The sequence below is a fragment of the Aulonocara sp. 'chitande type north' Nkhata Bay genome, linkage group LG18 (assembly GCF_057382095.1).
Source record: "Aulonocara sp. 'chitande type north' Nkhata Bay isolate Kocher_YH1m ecotype deep benthic linkage group LG18, A_spYH_male_GT1.1, whole genome shotgun sequence".
In the NCBI taxonomy this organism is placed as follows: domain Eukaryota; kingdom Metazoa; phylum Chordata; class Actinopteri; order Cichliformes; family Cichlidae; genus Aulonocara; species Aulonocara sp. 'chitande type north' Nkhata Bay.
This window is the reverse complement of record NC_141361.1, coordinates 16,458,215-16,480,416: the sequence shown is the minus strand read 5'-3', so window position 1 is coordinate 16,480,416 and position 22,202 is coordinate 16,458,215. Positions and strand designations below refer to the sequence as shown.

The 22,202-nt window shown below is 40.1% G+C and overlaps 1 protein-coding gene across 12 annotated transcripts in view; it reads left to right on the top strand.

Annotated features, from left to right (window-relative positions):
• The first annotated feature begins 236 nt into the window (after positions 1–236).
• greb1l (GREB1 like retinoic acid receptor coactivator) overlaps positions 237–22,202 on the top strand; it is a 46,667-nt gene continuing 24,701 nt past the window's right edge. For 3 of the 12 annotated variants that reach the window (XM_086270876.1, XM_086270875.1, XM_086270865.1), the window contains exons 1-3: positions 9,963–10,166; positions 10,272–10,344; positions 12,144–12,289. The gene's annotated coding sequence lies outside the window, so the exon portion shown is untranslated. Of the gene's footprint in view, positions 371–9,961; positions 10,345–12,143; positions 12,290–14,475; positions 14,564–19,645; positions 19,880–22,202 lie in introns of those variants that run through there. The other 9 variants (XM_086270874.1, XM_086270877.1, XM_086270868.1 and 6 more) reach the window with 8 other exon arrangements.

Genomic DNA, 22,202 nt, shown 5'->3' with positions numbered 1-22,202 from the left:
AGTACCTAATATAGTTCTTACTGCACGTTTAAACTATAATAAAACAAAAAACAAAAAACAACTTATACATGTCGTCGATGGTTACTATTCATTTACTAGCTTTGGACGACCTCTTTTGCCTTTTTCCTCCCATTTGATAAACAAGCGATCACAAAGAACAACCTTAGCCGAACTTCCGCTGATTTGAACCAAACGGTACGTACTGTAGCTTCCTGACGTCACGTTGTTGCTTCGTCGGCTGTGATCAGCTGTGAGCAGCCGAGCGCCCAAAGCAGCAGCAACGTTGATACTGGCGTCGGAACCGGAGAGCGCAAGTTTACACACGGACCCCAATCCCCGTGGAAATGTGACTTTCTGCGTTACATATAAGGTAGGCTTGCGTTTGAACTGCGTTTTTTTTTCTTATTTTCCTCGAGGCCTTAATTTGTTTTGGTGCAAATCGGGATGTCATTGTGTGTGTGTGTGTGTGTGTGTGTGTGTGTGTGTGTGTGTGTGTGTGTGTGTGTGTGTGTGTGTTTATATCTTTGTGGGCACCAAAAATTGGAAGTTTGCTATACTTGTGGGGAACAACAGCCCTTGGACCATAATCCTTGTCCTCACAGCTTGGAAGGTTGTTGTTTTTTTGTTTGTTTGTTTTTTATAGGTTTTAGGGGTTACAATTGGGTTATAGTTAGGTTTAGGGTAAAGGATATGGTTAGGCATTCATTTTTCATAGTTAGGATTGGGGTAAGGGGCTAGGGTAAGCATTATGTCAATTAGATGTCCCCACAAGATGTGTGAGAGAGAGTGCAGCCAAGCTTTAACATGATCATTTTAGCAATCAGTCCATTTATCCACTGTGATTGCTTCAGTACTTGTTGGTAATTATTCATTGTTAGGAAAGCCATGCCGACTATGCCTGGAGCCAGGTCACTAATACTTGTGTGTCTGCTGAATACTGTAACAGTTGCCTAAGGCTTGGTGTTGAAACAAGCTTCAACAGCTTAGATAAAGTCATATCAGATAAGAGTGAGCAGCAGGTTTATTTGGAGCCTGTGCATATTACAACATTCTTCCATCCACAGCACATTTGGCACTGTACCAGATGCACGGGGGTGCTTACAGTAGACGTTCTGCTTATTTTTTACTGCTTCACAGCAGGAACTTTAAATGAGTACAGTATCACATGAGTAATCATTCATTTGTCAATTAGCTGGGTGGCCTGTCTTGCGTGGAGCACGCGCAGCCCTGTCAAAGAGGACAAGGAATGGAGGGGTCAGGGGGGCTCTGAGCGCTGACCATCTGGCCCTTGGGGGGCTGGTTTCCTCACTGGCTGCCTTTGTTCCTGGTGAACAATTGGGACTTAATCTTGGTGGAGATAACTAAGGCCCCATGACAGCATTCGTGCACTAGGACAGGTCTCTCTCTTTAGCCTTGAAGGAGATATCTCTTTCTCATGTTGCTTTGTGAAGGCTCTGACTGGCTTGCTTTCAGTGACTTTTGCATCTTAACTTTTTAATCTGCAGTCTCAAGTAAAGCTTTAAAAAATTCTAAACTGTTGTTTCATTAAACACCTGAAGGTTCCCTCCCTTTTTCATAAAACCATGCACATTGGATCGTTCAAAACTACAAATTAAGTAAGATGCACCTCATTTCTGTTTGCCTTCAAACGATGTCCTATTTAAAATAATAACACATCTTATTTGGGCGGAGCATTATCCGACCTTTTCTTTCCTTACGATGCTGGTCTACCTTCCTTTTCTTCCCCATCTTCTCATCCATTGTTTTATTGTGCTGGAAACCTGTTATGAGGCAAAGAGGTTTTCCAAAAATGCAGCATGACATTTCGCTTGTGAAAAAAAAAAATTAACCAGGTTGTGGATAAATGACTATGTCACATCCATTCGTGCTCAGACAATTGTCACCAGGGTAACAGATTTATTTATTTTCCTGTTATTATTCTCTCACTGTAATTTTTGGGGCTCTGCTTTTGGTGTTCATGTCGTGTTGTTTACTCAGTTGGCCTTGTGCCTTTCTCTTTTTTTCCTTCACAAAGAAGATTTGTGTTCATTTGCTGTTATGATAAACCGGGCTCTGTCAGATCACTGAGGGTTGTATTCACTGTCATAACAAAAAGATTCAAACCGACTGACTATCCATTTAATCAGTAACATAGTGGATTCAGATTCCATGGTGGCTTCAAGCAAATTTTATATACTGATCAATGAAACTAAATCAGATCATCCATGATACCAGTTTTGAGATCACAAAAACACCTCCGGGGGTAACCAGCAGATGTTTCTGTTGATCCTTTCTGAAGTACTTTTCAGTGAATGTGCCCTTTTCTGATCACGAGTGCAGATGGCACGAGGGACAAAATCCCAACTAAAGAGATCAGCACTATTGTTTTCACACTTCTTCGGCTGCAGTGTGACAAGCCCCAGAAAACAGGTGGTCCTCAATATAGGCGCCATTCATCAAATTGCTGAGGCAGGAGTCATGACCCTCTATTCAGGTTTTATCCTCATATCCCGTGTTGTCAATACGATTGTGTCACCAAAACCTGTTCTGTCATCAAAAACGTAGTTCATTAAAATATCAGTGTTTCCATCAGTGCCACAGCAAGAAAAAGTAAGCACTAAAATTTGACTTGCTTACTTAAACAAAAGTGTGTAAATTTTGTCAGCAGAACATCCTAAAAATATAAAAAGTTAAAATATTCAGTATATAAAATGTGTGTTTTTACATTTATTTGTATTATTGAAATTATTACTGCATCTGCATTAATATCTCGGCAGCTTAACTGTTGCCGTTGTTTGAGGTTCAAGCTAATTGATATTGTTTTATATTTATTTTGTAGCTTTTTTAATTAAAGAAAAATTCAATTTAATGCATTTGTCTCACATATGTTGTTCTGTAGTGTGACTACAAGCTGGAAATGCAGTAAATTTCCATCCCTCCCTCGTAAAGAAGCATTACGTCCCACTTCTTGCAAACAGAGGTCAGATCTCCTACAAAAAAAATACTTGTTGGTAAATGCAAATAAATTACAGATAAATCGAGGTTCACTTTCAGGAGAAGAAGATGTTTTCTGATTCCTAATGAGATCTCTTTAGTGCTTTTTAGCAGTAACTGTGTCTGATGTGACTAGCTAACCTTACCGTGTCACTGTATATCAAAGATTAACTGGCCCTTTTCAGCAAAACATAAAAATTCAAAGAGCATCTCAGCCATGATGTGCGAAGCCAAACGTGTTCCACATGGATGCTCGTAAACCTTTAACCTGTCTTTGTGTTTATTTTTATTGGGGGCCAAGAATGCCAGGAACACTGTGTTCACTTGTAATGTTGTGAGTCTAAATAAATGAAAGCAAATATTCAGACTACAGGGGCCACGTAAGGGCTGTATGTTTTTCTTTCTTCTGCAGAGAATCACATCTGTCTCCCATTCTATTCACTTAAAAAGCAGCAGAAAGAACAGTTCACCGTGTGTTTTGAAGCTCTCATTCATCCGAGTGAATATTTGCTAATTTTAATTTTTCAATATCATCTCTGCAGAACCATGGAAACAGCAAACACTGTAGAAAGTGGTCCTCCATGTTTCCTTTTTAATGATTGTCTCTTGAAAAATGCATCATGAAAGGAAGAAGAGGAGAAGCACAAATAAGGTTTGAGAAGAGCTGGTGAGCCTCCAGAGGGGAAGAGATGGGAGAAAAGGGTGAAAAAAGAAGTGGGAGTGATGAAGCTAGAAACAAGGCAGCTGGATGCAGACAGAATATCACTTTTCTTTATCCAAACCTGACACTTGTTGCTGTTGGATTAGTTAAATGTGTAAAACCTGAGTGTGAAGAGGAAAGACCTAAAATTGTAAATTGAAACTGTATGTACTGTATGCTGGTGTATGACACGCCTGACAACTGGATCATTAAAGCCAATTTCACAAAGGCCTGTGCCCCTCCCCCGGCTGAAAGGAGATGTCAAAGGTCTGTGACCTCTTCCATTTATGTGCATTGATCCCGCTACCGGGGGAGGGCTTCCTCCTCTAAGCCCTCCACCATCAGCTGTTATGTCTTAGTTTCACCTGCAGGAAACTGAGCAATTATATCTGTTTTTTTATTTACTTCAGTACACATTTCTTCTCTCTTTACCAACTATTGTCATACACGTAAACAGAAATTAGTACATAGTACTTATTTAGAGCCAAACCTGGGATTTTATGGCAAAGGAGGGTTGTACGTATTCAGTAGCACACTATAAGGTTTGATGAACAAAAAATTAAGTGGGCATCAAAATCCAGAGCAATTTAATTTAAAACTTAGGCTACGTCCACATGTACCCGGGTATTTTTGAAAATGCAGGTTTTTCTATGCGTTTGTACCTTTCGTCCACACGTAAACGGCGTTTTTGGTCACTGAAAACGGAGATTTTTAAAAACTCCGGCCAGGGTGGATATTTTTGAAAACTCAGTTTTTGCATTTATGTGTGGACGAGAAAAACGGAGAAAACGCAGCGTCAAAGGTGTGCGCATTTTTTGATGTCACACTGTGCGCCACGTTATTGTTTCGGTGAAATTAATTTCTACAATACTATTACTGTTAATTTTACTCTCTGCAGTGTTTAAATGCTTACATATACACACACAATTACTGTCCCTCCACACATACGACTTGGTTCTGCTTCTATTAGTGGTGTGCGGATCGATACTGAAATATCGATTCTTCCGATACCAGCAATTTATGTTCTAGAATCGATTCTCATATTATAATATCGATATTTTAGTACTCTGGGTTAAATTTGTAGTTCTTCCATTAAAATGAACGCAGTGGAAAGAAACTATACAATTCGGATCGTCTAATTTGGAAGGAACTACTTCCTCTTACGCCTTTCATAGTCATATGCGGAATACGGCTGTATAAATGTGTGGCAGCCCCTGGCGTGCACACTCACAACAATGGCTGAGCGCAAACAGAGTCCTGTGTGGACACGTTGTTGTTGCAACACCACTGACCTCGTCAAACACCCCGGAGTAAATCACATCACAGAATATGATAAGCTTATGTTGAGACGAACTGAAGACGAGGACAGGGACAGGTGCTGCTAGGGCGAAACAGACGTCTCTCGCAGAGTCCTTTAGTGCTGCAGGCAGGCAACATGCTCAAATAGCGCACAACGTCAGTTTTTTTTATTTATTTCTATATGATTATTCTGCATTATTAAGCAATAAAAACAAGTTGTCTGATGTCCTCTAATCATTATGAAGCAATATGGTTATGTTATTATTACAATTACATAATACAATTATATATTGTATTATGAAATGCAATGAAACATTAAGTTTTTGTACAGAGTATCGGTATCGGATCAGTATCGCCGATACCACCCTGAATTTTACTTGGTATCGGATCGGAAAGGAAATCAGTGGTATCGCACATCACTAGCTTCTATGCCCCAGCTTTGTTACTTTTTCCCACCGAGGCTTCGAGACTTCTGATTGGCCAACATTTCTGCACGGTTAGGAATATATCGCCACCTGTTGCTTTGGCATGTTCCTAGCAGCGTTTTCCTTCATTTCTGCCTTTACGTGTGGATGGGATTATTTTTAAAACGAAAACGGAAAATCTCCGTTTTCAAAAATACCCGTGTACGTGTGGACGTAGGCGTTTCTGTTTGAAAACGCATCGTTTTCTCTCCGTTTTGGCCTCCCGTCCACACTGAGACGGCCTTTTCCCCAGGGAAACACGCAGCATTTTGAAAACGCTCTCGAAAACATACAAACATTCAAAACGGATCTGTCCCGTCACAGTGTGGACACTCGAAAACGCAGACTTTCTAAAACGATGACGCATTTTAGTCATGTGATGCAGTCATGTGACCAATTAAACAAAGATAGTGGAGTGCATTATACAGCAGTTGTTTTGATTGCTCTCAATTTTGACAGCCCTAAAAAAGATTAATATCAGTTTGTACATGCTCCAGATAGCTTTTGTTCAAGTTCTTTAATTCTCATTCGCTTTTGCGCATGCACAGTACTGGAACGTAAGTGTTTTCGGCCGTTTCAATGTGGACACACAACTCTGACAACGACTAAAAACACTAGTGTGGACATAGCCTTAGGCTGAACTTAATTTAACTCACCCCTTAAATAAAATGCAGATAATTAACTGTTTAACGTTATCCCCTCAGCCGACCATGAATTTGTGCTTCTGGGTGAGAGTCTGCTTCACACCTCAGTGTTTACGGCCTGCTCAGGAGCAAAGGGGAAACGGAAACGATGTAAGGATGAAATTCCTCTGAGCTGAAAGAATGCCCCCTTTTTTTTCCTCTCTCTCAGTCCTAGAGTGATCTGGCTTTTTGGGATGGATGAAAGGAACTTATAGTCAAGAATGTAGGACATGTAAAATGTAGAGGTTAGTGATGGGATTTCCGGCTCTTTTTAGAGATCCGGCTCTTTCGGCTCGGCTCACTAAAAAGAGCCGGCTCTTTCGGCTCCGAACCGGCTCTTCAGGTTGTTTTGTTGCTTTAATTAATTTATCATTAACAATAATATAAAATTATGCAGAAAAAGAATTACTAATGTAAAAAAAGTGGTTTTATTTATATATGTTTATATATGGCCCTTAGAGACAAAGCACGTACAAACTCTAAAGCATATACAAACTCCAAAACACATTTCTAGCGTTAACTAAACAGAGCTACTCAGATCACTTAAATTACACAATTGAAAGCATGTGTGTATTGTTTGTGTATTTATAGACAAGCACTCATATTTATTCAAATAATTTTAAAAAAAAGTTCTTGTACCTGTTACTACCACACACCAAATCCGGTTGTTGATACTTCCTGGCTTGTGTAGCCACTAGGTAACAAAAGCTCAACACTGCGCCCTAGCATCCTGGAGCACTTCTGTTGTCTTTTGTACGTGATTCTGAGTTTGTACGTGCTTCTGAGTTTTTACGTGTTTTGGAGTTTGTACATGCTTCTGAGTTTTTACGTGTTTTGGAGTTTGTACATGCTTCGGGGTTTGTAAGTGCGTCTGAGTTTTTACGCGTTTTGGAGTTTTTACGCGTTTTGGAGTTTGTACATGCTTAGGAGTTTGTACGTGCTTTGTCTCTAAGGGCCACCATAAATATACTTTATTTATTCACTCCACATAAAATGTAATAAATAAATCATATAATACAAAAAACAACTATTTACATTTTAAACTTTTAACTATTTAAATTTTCAGCTTTTTCCTTTTAAACAAATTTAACGTGAAACAACACAAAACACTGCAAACCACAACACAATTAAATATAAATTAAAATATAAAAACAAAAAGAAAATGCACATTCTCTGTCATATGGGCCGGCATGATTTCTGAATCCTTTATCATCTGCAACTGAAAATAGTGGATGATTACTATACCTTTCTAATGTGATGTTGTTGTCCCTTGCTCTTTTTCTCTCTGGCTCTGTTCCTGTGCTACTGCGAGTGTAACTAACGCCCCTCCCCCCTCTGCCCAGCGCAAAGTACAGGCCGCGCGTGCGGAGTTTAGCGGAAAAAGGGCGAGAGAGAGGGTGAGAGAAAGGGGGAAAAAAGGCTCGCGTCGTTCACTTCAAAGAGTCGGCTCTAAGAGCCATTTCGTTCGCGAACGACCCATCACTAGTAGAGGTGCAGCCAAAAACGCTGGGCTGAACATCCTGCTCTTTGTTGCAAAAGGAGATCTATGATGCTAATCTTGGTGGTGTGTCTGTGTGTGTGTGTGTACATTTATGCATGACTGCTACGCAACCACAGTAGACACCACTTCCTGTTGTCCTGTTATCTATGATTCTGACATGCAGGGCAGGCTCTTATCTGTCACTGCTGGATTTTGTGCTTGACTAACCAAATGACTTAGTGAACCTAATCCTTAGTTTATTTAAGCCTCCTGTTACCATGCTCAACCTCTATTCATACACTCCTTTTTGTGGTGCAGTTACAGAATATTATCATCCAGACTTTTACGCTCTTTTCATCTGCACATGAACCCCGAGAAATGAATGAAAACGAGCTGGTTGTGCCCTCGAGTCAATCGCCAGGAAGTGTGTCAAAGGTTCACCATGAAAGCGGGAGTTCATGCACGTGTTTGTGGGGGAGTGATGGCATGTCAAGGTGAAGGAGAGACTCTCGCTGAACTCTTGGAAAAAGAAATTAGGTTGTGTCTTGCAAATCACATCACAGTAGGATTGTGGCACGAAGTACAGACTCATGTCTACACTGTTCCTCCTTTTTTTTTTAAAGATCAATCTCTCAGATTATTGTGGACTCCATTACAGCAATATGAACTCACGAAGCGCAAATTGTGCGTGTGTCTCCACTGAGAGCACTCAGTCATAATATATCCTCATTCTTGCCACTGAAACTTCGAAAGCATTCAGCGGAGAATCCCTTCTTGCACAGCAGTGTTATGGAACAGTGTGTTCTCACAGGGTGTACTGCTGTATTCCCTGCCCATGCACAGATGCCAGCTCCAGCGGTACAGTACCTGCAGACAGAAATTTCAGCCAGCAGCTTCATGTTCGTTTTAAAGAGCACAGCATGTGCTGTGCCACAGTCTGGATCACAGCATGTGCTGTGCCACAGTCTGGATCACAGCACAATACTGTGAAGGAAAATTTACGGTTTTGCTTTCCAAATCCTCCAGATAAAATGATCTTGTTGTGTTTTTGCTCATAACAATAAACTGGAGTGTTTCTAGTTTAAAGGGGCAATAAAGTAAGTGCTGGCAGCACAAGCATGTGACTTTAAAAAAGGGAGAGTTGTTGATGTCACTTGTTTTAAATCTTTTTTTTTTCTTTTTTGATTTACTTCATCTTTACAGACCAGTTTTACTTGGGCAGGATTAGTAAAAGATTAGACATTTTCACAACATCAACACGTTTGAAGGCTTGAGTTGCCTGAGTTATGACACTATTCTTCCAATTGTCCACATATTAAAATTTCCTGTCTAATAGTATGTTGGCCCAACTGCGTCCTGCTAAAATAGCATGGAAACATGATCTCTGGAGGTGCTTTTGGTGTCTGGCAAGGGACTTTGGCAGAAATCCACTCAGTAGGTTGTGGTCTGCATTTAAGACGCTGATTGGTGAGCCACAGCTGAGCCCAGCATCCTTGTGCAACACTTTAAATTTTACTTGACAATGCATAAGGAGCTTCAGTTTCTTCCTTCTGAACAACTTTTTGAACAGAACAACACTGTTTAAAAACTGCTTTTTTCCAGCAGCCATTAGTCAGATAAACATATCATAGCTTTGCTACATGTGTCTGTGTCTCTGCTGAAAATGTGAGTATAGATGACTCACTGCTGCAAAGTAAATCTACCTATGGGTACAAATAAAGTAACTTGAGCCTGAACCATTGCAATGAGATGAAAGAACAGCGGGTAGCTCTGCATGTTTGATTTGGCAGATTTTTTTGTTGTTGAATGTTCTTCCTGACACACACAACCCCAAAAGGATTTGTATCTTTACCTGGGATCGAACCGGCTTTAGGCGATTGTCTAAAACACTATATTATGTCATAACTAAAGCAATTTCACTTCATCTGTCTGAATGTTCTGTTCACACAAGCAAGCAAAAGATTTATTTTTTTTTTAGCATTTACTGCTTTACATTTTGATTGGCATTGCAGTTTAGCTTTAAAATTTTCTTCTTATTACTCCCTCAGCTCCACCAAGCCCATTTAACACATACAGAAGTGCTCTGTTTTTGACTGCATGTCACATTTTATGTGACACAACAGCTATAATGGCATACAGCATTGCATATGATTATTAGTGTGTCTCTTAACTGCAGTGTTAATGGGTTTGGGTGTAGTGCTGTTTTTTTCCCCTCCAGATGAGGAAATAAAACAATCGGAGTTAGTCTATAAAATGCAATCACCCGCATGGATCAGGAGAGAGCCGTTAGAGACAAAGGCCAGGGGTCGGGTGGTACTCTGAAAGCCACGCCCACTGCAACCGAGGCCCAAAAAGTAAATAAGATCGCTTAATATTAGCTGGCTCAAAAATGTGAGCTTTTGCTATGTTAGCAAGCACTGTTATACGGCTAATGTTGTTTAAAATGCTTTAACTCGATTGACAGACGTTCAGTAGGCTAAAACTGACCTGTTAATATTTATGACCAAGAAAAAAAATACTTCACACACACACAGGCAGTGGGTTAGGTTGGTATAAATTTTTCCTCTTGAAGTCTCAATTTTTCAGTTTAGCATGCTAAAAGTTTTTTAGTTATTTACCCAGGTTGTATTCAACTGCTCTGCAACTTTCAGCCATTTGGTTTATTTTCAATTTATAACGAGAGGACGGAGTTGGCGACGATTACCTTCTGGATCAACAACAAAGGTAAAAGTATACCATGGCGTAGTGTACTGAAATGCTAAAAATGTAATTGAGTCGGGTAGCTAATGATGAGCTAGCTTCCTCTAATGCTAGCTGAAACTAGCATCACTCTTTACTGTTATTGTTGGTACAGTAACAGTAAAGAGTATCAAAAAAGACTGTTTTAACTCAGTTGTAACTGGTTCTTGTTTTTTATTTAGATTATAGGGCTTCTCCGAGGACTAATTTTATCAAATAAGTTGTTCATATTTTAGTACTTTTGAGCCACTATGTTGTTTGTTGCTGCATTGTGAATTTCCTGTGTCCTCTTCCAAATTAAAAGCTTTGTAAGACAGAAGTCATTTCTGTCCCAGCAAGGCTTTTCTTGTGAAACAATTGCAGGAACCCTGTGTCAAAAATTCAACCCAGTTTTAATATGAGAAAATGGGGTGTATGGAATTATTTATGGGTTTAACCAGCGGACCTTTGATGACTGATTACTAATTCACGTGTTATTCTGTCACCTTGTAAAATTAATGAGGGGGGTGAGAGGGCTTCAGAGAGGGAGAGAGTGATTATCCATCCCACAGGGATATTAGCAGAGTGAAGAGGACACTTTCGGGGAGGGCAGTGGGGCACAATCACAAAGTGTTTTCTCTATATTTCTGTATGCACACATTAGCGGAACAAGAGCCAAAAATAATGGGCTAAGGAAGTGCTGGGGTAATCAGTTTCCAGTCCTGTAAAACAAACCACAGATTCAGTTAAATGATGTTAAAAACTTCTATATGTTTATGCTGAGGTCACAGAGACTGAGGACTTTGTGAACTGTCCATTAGCATAGTCTAATAAATAATTTGTCATTTATAGTTGGTTAATGTTTCTAGCCTGGCCATCCAACCATGTGCATGCGTGTGTGTCTTAGGTGCACTGCAGAACTAAAGCATATACCAGCTCGCTGTTCAGCACTCGAGCACATTTTCAGCTCGAGTGTAGCCAGAAATAAAACATGCAGACATTCACCAGACTATTTTATAAGTAGATCTGTGCATTCACTTTAACACCAAAACATGTTTTACACAAACACATACACATAAAGTGGATTTTCTTAGCCTTGCTGAACTTTATACATATTTTTTTAATCTAAGTCTGTGTGGGTTTGGAGGTTTTGTGTAAGGTCTTTCTTGTGATTGTTAAGACTGATTGTGGAATAGAAAACTAATTGACCATCACCAATTTGCTGGCTCCACACTGCAGTGATGTACACATTCACCTCGTCTTTTCTGCGAGGTGGCACAGTTGCTTTTAGGGTTGGGTCAGGACGAGCACCAAATCAAACACCAATCAGATCTCTTGTGAATAAGAGAACAGCTAAAAGTAGCATTTAATTTTATTTTAATAATCCAGCTGTGAAAATTGTAGCTGTGTGAATAATCTTTGCTTATTGGTTTGGGCTGATCAATCATGACATTATTTTTGCTCCAATTGACATCTGAAAATCATTTTAACAACCCATTTGGTGTAATCTCTCTTAGATGTTGGAGTTGCAACACTGATGCACATTTCTTTCTTTTTTTTCTATGTGTATAATTTGTGTATAATTGTTAATGTGAGAGAACTTGATGTATGCTAACAGCAGCTGGAAACACTCAAGCTTTCAGCCAGATTTCCCGCGTCACCTTGGCAGCATCTTTGCCTTAGCCCATAGATGCTTTTCCAAAAAATGCTGCTGCCCACGCACACATAACCTTAATTACACAAACACGACCCCAAACAGGACATTACTCACTCATTCTCTCTCCCTTTTCATATTGAAATACAAGGTCAGTGAGCGTTCCTGCAGCCAGGATTGTGTGGGAGAGGGCTGACTGTAGCAGAAGGCTATACCATTGGCTGTTGCAGCCCGTCCAAGGCTAAGGTGACCAAGACCCAGCCATGTGCTGCGAGGACTCAGCGTTCCTCTGTGGAGGTGGAGGTCATTCTGTCTCGCTCTCACTCTCTGTAGCACCCTCGCTCTCTCTTCTCCATTATCTGTGCGAGGCACAATTTCAGCTTGAGTGCAGCCAGAAATAAAACATGCAGACATTCAACAGACTATTTTATAAGTAGATCTGTACATTCGCTTTAACACAAAAACATGTTTTAGAGACTTTTTATTACATTTTCATCCCTATTCAAAGAAAAACTTTTCCCAAAGCATGCTGATCATAATAATTTTAAGGGATTTAAAGAAATGTTTTGGGGGGGTTTTCCTTTAATTTGTCATGTCAGAATGTTTTTACAAAACACTTGCAGCATATCAGGCTTTAATTTAGAAAAGTACAAAATACCTGACTATTAAATTCAGTTTTATTTATACAGTGTCAAATAAGAACAATAGTCACCTCAAGATGCCTTATATTGTAATATAAACCCTACAATAATACTATATGTTTACCTATAATGACTATATCAGAGCAAAGGGGAATTCTAAAACTACATTTAGCTGTGCTTGTAGTGCAATTGAGGCGTGTATTGTCTACAGTAGAAAGTTTTAAAATTCATTCAGATTGTCTTTATGTAGTTCTTTTACTGACAAGGTTGATTTCATGAATGATTGTAAAACCTTTTTTTTTTTTTTTTTTTTTTTTTTTTTTTAAATCTCACATACCAAAGTTACTAAGAGGCTCTTGGCTGGTAAAATGTCTCCTCTGGTGGAGGGACCCTGGGCAGGATGAAGTGATAACAGCTCTGAATAGGTTTACTGTCACTTTTTCAAATCGGCACGGTTTGTGTGCAGGGTCAAGCCCCAAACAAAGGCTGGACTGCTTCCATTGTCCGATTAAGACAAAAAGAGTCCTGCTGATGCTGCGGCTCTTGCTGCTGTAAGGACGACTGATGGGATTTAAGTGTGTGTCCCGTCACCGAGGGCAACCTGGTGCCTATTAATCGGGAGGGTGGTGGAGAATGGAGGAGATGTGGCGAGAGAGTGAGGGGGTAACGGGGGTGGGGTGCTGCCGATGCAGCAGTTCCGCCTGGGGTCAGGAAGAGGGGTATGATGGATACAGCTGATCGCCCTGTAAGGAAGTTTAGAGGGAAAGAGGAGGAGGCTCTTTCTCCAGGACATTAAGAAGCCTCTTTGTCATGCTGTCAGTCAAATAGATTCAAGGTGGCCGAGATCTTTTTCAGGAAGGAAAAGAAAGGAGAGGTCCCATTGTGAAAAGTGGATCTCTTTGGATGCCTGATAAACACAACAGACCTCTTTCTTATGTGCTCTCCATGAGTGTGTGCTGAAATTAAGTCAGTGTGTTGGATGTGTGAACCTTTGAGAGAGTGAGTTGTCCTTAAAGGGGGGGAAAGGTTTAAAGATAGATTTAGTGGAGTGCTAATAATTATTTTCATTATTATTTAACTTGCCAGTTGTCTTCATTATTATCATTATCTGTCAATACAAGAACATGGATTCGGTCTTTTAAACCTCAAACAGCCGTCTTATTTTGAATTTAACAGTTTAACATATTTAAATAGTCGAGGAACTGAAGCATCACAGCTGAGAAACTCTAACTAGAACTTTGAGTCTTGTAAAATTAGTTAGTTGATTAATTATCAGAAAGGTTGACAATTAATTTCTTTTCATTATTTACTTTATCAATCGTCAAGATGAATTTGGGTAGATTTATACCTAGTACAAATTTTTCAGCAGTTCATTTGGAAAAAAGATGAAGACCTCTGTTTAAAATAATAATAATGAATTAAATTTAAAAAATAGTTTTTGAGAATTCAAAGAACAAGAAGCAGGATTGTGACTTTTTTCTCATAAATATCACTTTTAGAATTGTAAAAAGTTAGAATTGAGAATAAAGTACAAATTATGAGGATAAATTTAACTGAAAAAGTCTGAGTTCCTGGGTTAAAGTTAGAACTTTGTATCGGTTAATGCTGACTTTTTTTGGTTTGTTTTTTGTCTTAGAATCCAAAGGGGGTCATGACCCCCAAATTTTTTTTTCCAGTGGCTCTTATTCTCTTCTGTACATTTCAGTTTCAGTAGTTTTTTAGTTTAATTTTCCAAAGTATAGTCTACAGGTACATGCATATGTTGTAGAATGATGTAGGATGTAGTTTCAAGTTGTGTTTCAAGTTTCCAGTGATCACCTCTGAAGTCTCTCACATCTTCAGCACCTCCATTTGACTGATGTTTGGTCTGCGTGGAGGATGGAGGGCAGCCCAGGCCAGCTCCTGGAACTGGAACATGACCCCTTTGCTGGTTTGTCATCTGATAAGCGTAAATGTTTTGATAGCGTTGGCCCTTTCACCATGATCCATGGATCTCCCTTTACACCCCATAACAAACAGGGCTGTCTAAACAGCACTTTATAGCCAGGACAAGGCCTGGTCAACCATTATCAAAGATCTAATCTCAAATGAGCCATTGTGTTCAGACCAGATGTTAGAAGTAGCTGTGAAAATGGTAGAGGCTCAATTGGATGAAATAAAGGCCAGTCATGGAATATGGCTATTTACATGAATTTGACTATAAAAAGCTTTTATTTTCTCTCTTTTATGCAAGGTCAGGAATGATTGACTTGTTTCCAGTCCTGGAGTAAAAAAATGATGTTTTAGAGAATGTATTATAACCACTTTAAATTCAAAGCAACAAATCTTTGTCTCCTTCGTCCTCTTGCCCTTTAGCATTGACTGGTGTTTGACTGCTGCCAGTGACAGCTTTACAGTATGCAATAGAACTTATTGTTGCCTTATTCAATATGGCTTCCCTGAATAAGTCTATAAATGTATTAGGGTCCTGTGTCTCTCTCCCTGTTGTTTCAGTTTAGGTGAACTGGCGTTCAACCCAGCAGTGTTGTAAAATGCAGATTGGGTTCACTAGCAGGCCTCCTGTTTTATTACACAGTCATGGACAGCATTGTAAATTTTCGCTTGTCCTTCACTTTCATTCGATTATGCTAGCTGGGAAAATCTTCTGCTACATAATCTAGAGGGTGGCAGATATTTTTTGCAAGTGATGATGCTTCCTGAAAGTCTAAACGTTTGTTGCTACTATTTGTTTTTATGTGGGCTCATGAAAAAGATGCCCAGCAACTTAAATTTGACATGTTACTTAGTAAATGATAGAAAATTAAATATGTGCAGTCTCTCACAGAATCAAAGTGCCTGGACTTGTTGCTTGATAAAGGCTGTAGAACATTCTCATAAGTGTGTCCTTCATTTACAGTTCCTTAATGACAAAAAAAGTGTAGTTTTATGCATCTCGCTTGGATTTTTACTGGAACTGATATCAAAACTGGGAGGACGGGTGATACTAAACTTCCCGAATCAATTGGAAAAAATATTAATCCACATTAATATGCTACATTTGGCATATTGCTTCCTGTTGAGCGGCAACAAATGGTCTGTAAAGGTGGCGATTATTAGTCACACAATTTGTTTTTTTATCAGGCAAACAGAGAAAAGTCCATAAAGTTTTAGTTTATCATCCACTAAGGGCAGGGATAGCTCAGTAGGTAGTGGCGGCCCCATGATCGGAAGCTACAGCTACCCTGAGGTACCCCTGAGCAAGGTACCGTCCCTGCACACTGCTCCCCCGGGTGCCCAATGGCTGCCCACTGCTTCACTGAGTGAATGGGTTAAATGCAGAGAGGAATTTCCCCACGGGGATCAATAAAGTACACTTTCTTTCTTTCTTTCTTTCTTTCTTTCTTTCTTTCTTTCTTTCTTTCTTTCTTTCTTTCTTTCTTTCTTTCTTTCTTTCTTTCTTTCTTTCTTTCTTTCTTCTAAGAAGCAGTTTTATCAATTATCAATGTTGTTGCAGATTAATTTATATTTGAGTGAATAATCAATTTTAGCCAATCAGTCAACAGTTTCAGATGCATATTCAGTTATATCCTATAAAGAGCATGCTAAAATATTACGGTAGTTATTTCTATAAACAAACAGCTGTAGTATACAGTGTTTTCCACTTTTTGAGTTTGTTTTCCACTTGCGTTACATTAGTTATCAGTTTGGCAGACCTTCGGCACGAAATGATGCTGGCCCTTTGTCCATGGCTGAGATTTAGTTTAAGGTTAAATACCTTGCCCTTAAACTCTTCCTCTGGGCCACAGTGTGTGGCAAGGTCACCACTCCAATCAAGCTAGTGTTAACACAAAGACCGCTTGTCCCCTAATGAATTAGCTCTACAGTTTCTCAGCGAGTTAATACACCTCTCTCCAGACCCTCGCAGGCCTTTCCAGCCCTGCTGGCCTTTCACACGCACCCCCTAGCCCCTAATTTTTAAATGAGTTTTATAACTGGACAGTAAACCTCCAGTGGCTTAATGATGATGACTTCTTCATCTGCCCAAATGCTCCTTTTGTCCACCCCTCCTCCTGCCCAAGACCCTGCCCCCGTTCCCTCTGGTCACACCAGGCTTTAAACCTTGGTTCACCCCACTTTATAGATGCGCAGATAATCTCCTACGACGCACAAATGTGCATGTGCACACGCGTGCGCGCACACACACACACACAAACGGACCCTGGGGCTATTCTCTGCACTGAGCCCTGCTCTGTCTCTTTCTCAACGTCTTTCTTTCTGTTGCTGCTGACTTCAGCAATGGCATTCAACTGGAATGTTTGCCTTTGTTTGTTTGACTCACTGGAAAGCCATGAATGACCTTAGCTCATCTGCTATCCTCACTAGCACTGATTTGCACTTCAGGGCTCAGCAGGTAGCCCTGGGGAGTAGGAGTAGTATTTGGAGGAAGAGGGGGAGGTTTCGAAAGAAGGTTTGGGGGTTTTAATAAGGAAATGAGACCGGCAGACTGTCAAATGCATAGCAAACAAAAGTGCAACTTGTAACACCTTTGACAGGTAGCCCACTTGCCGCTAGTATAAATGGGTATTCTGTTACGGGAATTTCCATGTGGCGGTTTTGTCGTTTTCTTACTTGGGGGTTGTTTGTTTGTTTTTTGACAGTATAGGACTGTTTTGTCATCATAACAGGGTTATTAGCACCGTGTCCGCTCATACATCTGATGGATCTCGCTTCATTCTTAAAGTTGAAGCCTTGAGCTGCTGTGTAACGACAGGCATCCTATGTACTTCCATCAGTCATGCATGCACTTGGTTAGACAGGTTGATTAGATTATATAATGGAGCAGATACAAGTGTAGGCAAATGATTCTCTTGTAGCTCAGTCCAGGGTTCGGCAACTGCTGACTCAGCTAAGTCAAAGCTCCGGCACTCCTCTGGGAATCCAAGAGAGGAAGAGCTCCACTTCCCTACCCCCTTCCAAATTTAAGAGCCCAGAAAGCCCAAAATCTCCCATTAATGCTGGTCATGTGACTTGTCTTTCCTCAGGTGGCAGTGGCAGGAATACTTCCCCTTTGTCCCCTTAGAGTGGTGAAGGATGGGCTCAGGGGCGGGCAAGCATTCAATCCACACTCTTTTGTTTTGCAGCACAGTGTCTTTTGAGGCCAAAGAAAATGCGGGGTTTACTCATTATCTCCATTTTAAATGGGCTATTTAGGACAGGCCATGTCAAAGTCAGAGGCTTAGAGATAAATCACGCTGACAGCTCTTTTCCCCCAGTTGAACTTGCGGTTGTGCTGGTGTCAGTTGGATCTTTGTCAAAATTTCACTTTCATTGCAATGGATGGACTACTGCAGGTAGTCTGTGTTTACCACCCAAAAATGCCAATTATAATTTAATAAAACGCCTGTGAGTCACTCTGATTTACTAAGTCTGGTCTAAATCAGCAGTTGCTTGGAAAATTTCACAGTCAAACTCAAACCCAGCATTTAGACAAATGTCTGACTGAGTGAAATGAGTGCATGAAGCACTAATGAATGCCCTGATTGGTTCGTGTGGTGGTTTACAGCAGCCGTCACACTGAATGCGCTGCAATGGAGAGGAGGTGAGAAGAGCTCCACACAACTTGATTAAAACAACTGTTGACCGTGTCTGTGGTAATGAACTGGAACGTCAGTCACATGGCTCAGTGAAGCAGGAACCCGGGCCAGTAAAGGAAGATATCAGATAATGGAGTCATTTATGATAAAACCATGTTAGTATTTTATGACTTGTTGGAAGTCGTCTCGTCTTAAAAATAGCATTTTTAAGCCAAAATGATCAAATGTCTGTATGAAAGCAAGAGACCTAGAATCCTAGGGTCACTGTCGACTGTTTCTTCCCTGCTGGCAAGTACATGTGAGTTCACTTGCTGTTTACCTGACAAATTCTTGCAAACATTTCAGCAAGAAAACAAACACAGAAGCCTTTGGATGCTGCACAAATCATACTGACTCTACATGTTGAAGGCCAGAGCAAAATATTCTTGCATTTTCCACCCATTAGAAACGGTGAACAGTTTCCTGCTACTACAGATAGACAGATAGCCAATTGTCTTTCCCATTAAAAGTCAGGTAATTAAAGGTGTTGCAGAATTTCCGCTACCCCAGAAAGAGAAAGTTTGAGGAGTGTTTTCAACCTGACTCAAGAAAATACGGTGTAGACTGAGGTCATGTTGGCCTTAAGTCCTTCCTCTCTTGACAATGTCATGCCAACTGTGATCACTGGGCTGTAATGACATACAGTTCCCCAACATCTGCCAGCGCCTGTTGATTTGTGGTGCATTTCTGTTTATTTATTTTGACCAGATGAGCCTCCTGGTATTTATAGCAGGAGTAAAAGCCTAATGTGGGGTCAATCCTGGGTAAGGGCTATGGAGACAAAATGCCAAAGCTGACCTGACATTCTTGTCGGGGACAGATCCTTTCTGGTTCTGGAGTCTCTCCCACACACACACACACACACACACACACACACACACACACACACACACACACACACACACACACACACACACACACACACACAAAAACAATAAAAAGCTGGGTGTGGCCGTGAGAGATTGAGTTGAGCATAGGATAGAAAGTTTGATTTAAAGACTTGTGCCCCCCTCCCCTCTCTTTGCTTCATTCTTTTTGAAAATGAAAACTTCCACATGACACAGTGCCCATGCAGGATGTCTTAACGTGCTGGGGGTCACACGTGGCAGCGGGGAAATGTAGGCCCTCTCCTTTGTCGTCTCCCCCCAACACACACACACACACATAGAGAGCTCTGCAGGCCTCCAAGAGCATCTGTCACCACGGGGGGTCAGCAGGGCTGTAATGAATGAGCCCCCAATGGATACCCTCCCTCTTTGGCAAATGGCGTGGGACGGAGGAAGGCCTAGGGGGAGGTCGCTGTGTGTGTGTGTTTGTTTGCATGGGAGAGAGAGAGAGAAAGAGGAGGGAGGGTTTCTGCTGCAACAAGGGAAAGAGTGGGATTTCCAGTTCTCTGTAGAGGATAATGACAAAGGTGGCTACCAGAAAGGACTGAAACTCCATATGCTGCCTGGATATCAAAAAATAAAAGGATTTACTATTTAACATGGATGATATTTAAACAGGTGGCTTCACGTTTGGGATTTACTACACTTGATTGGAATTTTAAGCTGCTCGAGGAGTCATGGAAGGTACAGCAGAAGCTTCTTAAAACTGTGCTGTGTGTCACATGTGGCCCTGATTCAGCATTATTGGTACGGGTTTTTTTTAGCACCTCATTCAGTTTGTTTTATTCTCACCGCCCCCCTCTCCAGCCCCCATCACTTTTTCTCTCATGTCAGAGAAAGTGGCCTTTTTAATGTTAAGTGTGTGTTGAAATTTTTCCCGAATTTGTGCAACAGCGAGGTGTAAATATATATTTATGAAATTCCCCTTAAAACTGGCTAATTTCATTCAAACCCTGAATTAACTCATTTTCAGCTAGCTGCGTTTGTTTGATTAGCAAACGTCAAATAAAGGCCAAGTGTCAAGTTTAATTGCTTGATATCAACATCTTTTCCTTTTTATAAATGCAATGTTAGACAAAACACATTACCTTGCATTTGTTTGACTTTGCTGCAAAGCATATGCTAAATCACAATGTTATTAAAATGGGTGGAGGGTAAGCAAGTTTAATCCTGCCTCTTTCCCTCTGTTTAAACATTGTAATGTAATTATGCAGCTGAGCAAGAAACAAAAGGAGCCTGCAGAGAAAGAAAATTCCGGGTCAAAAGTAAGATTGGTTCAATTTAATGAACTTTTGATCTGACTTCTTTTCAGGGTAAAGCTCTGATATGGTTTTGATCTTTAACGGATCGCATATTGTGTAAGAAGAGATTTCACAAATAGCGCATCAGCTACAACAAAAATATGAGATGGGAACATTAATTCTAAGCAAGCTTTACTTATTTTTGTGCGAAGTTGTCAAGAGGAGAATCTCATTTTAGCTTTGTAGTGTACTCACCAATTGAAGAAAATTCACACCTCTTAGTTAATGTTGAATTTCCCTTTTTTTAAACTGAATGTAGTAAACAAGATTTCATTTTCAAGATTAAAAAAAGTTTTGGCTGCAATTTTTTTTCCCCAACATTTTTTCAAGACTGCACATGTTGACAGATCAAAGTAAAATTTCTTAAACAATTGTGTATTTTTTTTTTTTACCTAAATTATTATTTTTTTATATATATGCATTTTTGTATCAACCTATCTAAACAGAACATACTGCCATTGTATTAATAATGGATGTATATTTTATAGTTGGGCTGTGCTTGCATGCATTTAAGAAGCATTGTCTTTAACCATTAGCTTAATCCTGTCCCACTTTCAAGAAATTTGCTTAAGAAACAAACTAAAACAGCACTTAAGTCTGAATATTTTCTCACGTTACATCACTGGAAAAACAGAACTTTATTATGCAGCACCTCGGGCTTGTCTTGTTTTTGTGTCTAAATTTATGGCTTCTTCAGCTTCATCTCCAGAGTCATCTCTGCCTCCTGTTGTGATGTCTACCCGTCACAACCAGATAAGCATCAAAATATTTAAAGACTCTGCTCCCTGGGTAATTAGCCGGTTGCAAGAGCTTAGGTTTGAGTTTTACATCAACAGCTGCGGGAACACTTGTGGGAGGGCAAAACATAAACCAGAGTTGTATTTCAATTTTCTTTTCTTTTTTGGTAGGCAGTTCTGTTGTATCGGTGTTGCAGGCGGATACGCTTCTGCTTTGTGACACGCTGATGTTTTTAAGTCTCTGATGCACTCCATCACGCTGGCTAATCATTCACTAAATGGGTAAATACAAGTTGAACCAGCTTGTGTGCACTTTCTATTTGAAGGACTTGGACCCCAGACAAGCTACTACTTTTTTTTCTTTTTTGAACAGAATATTTGTACAGTCAGAGGTGATGACTGGGTAGATTTTGGCTGTCAATGTTTTGAAAGGAACTTTGCTTCTGTTATATCAAAGCCTGATTGGCTAAACAATACTTTGTCAAAGGGTCAAAGTAACTTAAAGCCATTCAGAGGGTATTGACTGTGTGTTGAGTGCTGCAGCAACACCCAGTTGTACTTTATGAAAATGGCCTCGGGGCCGGGGAAACGTAATAGTGGGCTTTCTACACAGCTATACATGTACACATGCCACAGGCTGAGCTGCACTTAATGTCTGAGTGGTTAAAAGTGCCCTCATTCATTTTGTGAATAAGCATGCCCTTTGGACTGTGGGTATTAGTTGCAGCTTAAATCATTTTGGGGGGGATTTCCAAACAGCTGTAGTTTTTTTTCCCCCTCAAATGGCCAAAAAGTAGACTCATCAATTATGTTTTATTATTTAGTATAAAGTAAATACACTGGATATAATTGTTTATTTTTAGTTTGTTTGTTTAAACATTATAGATGTTTTGTGGGGGGTTTTGTCTGTAACTAGCACGTTCTTTTTATGAACATCCTGATTTAACATTCAAGCACAGAAAGTATAATTTCAACTATCTGGAGAAACCCTTAGCATAGTTAAACACTCTGAGCTAATCTTCAATCTTCCTG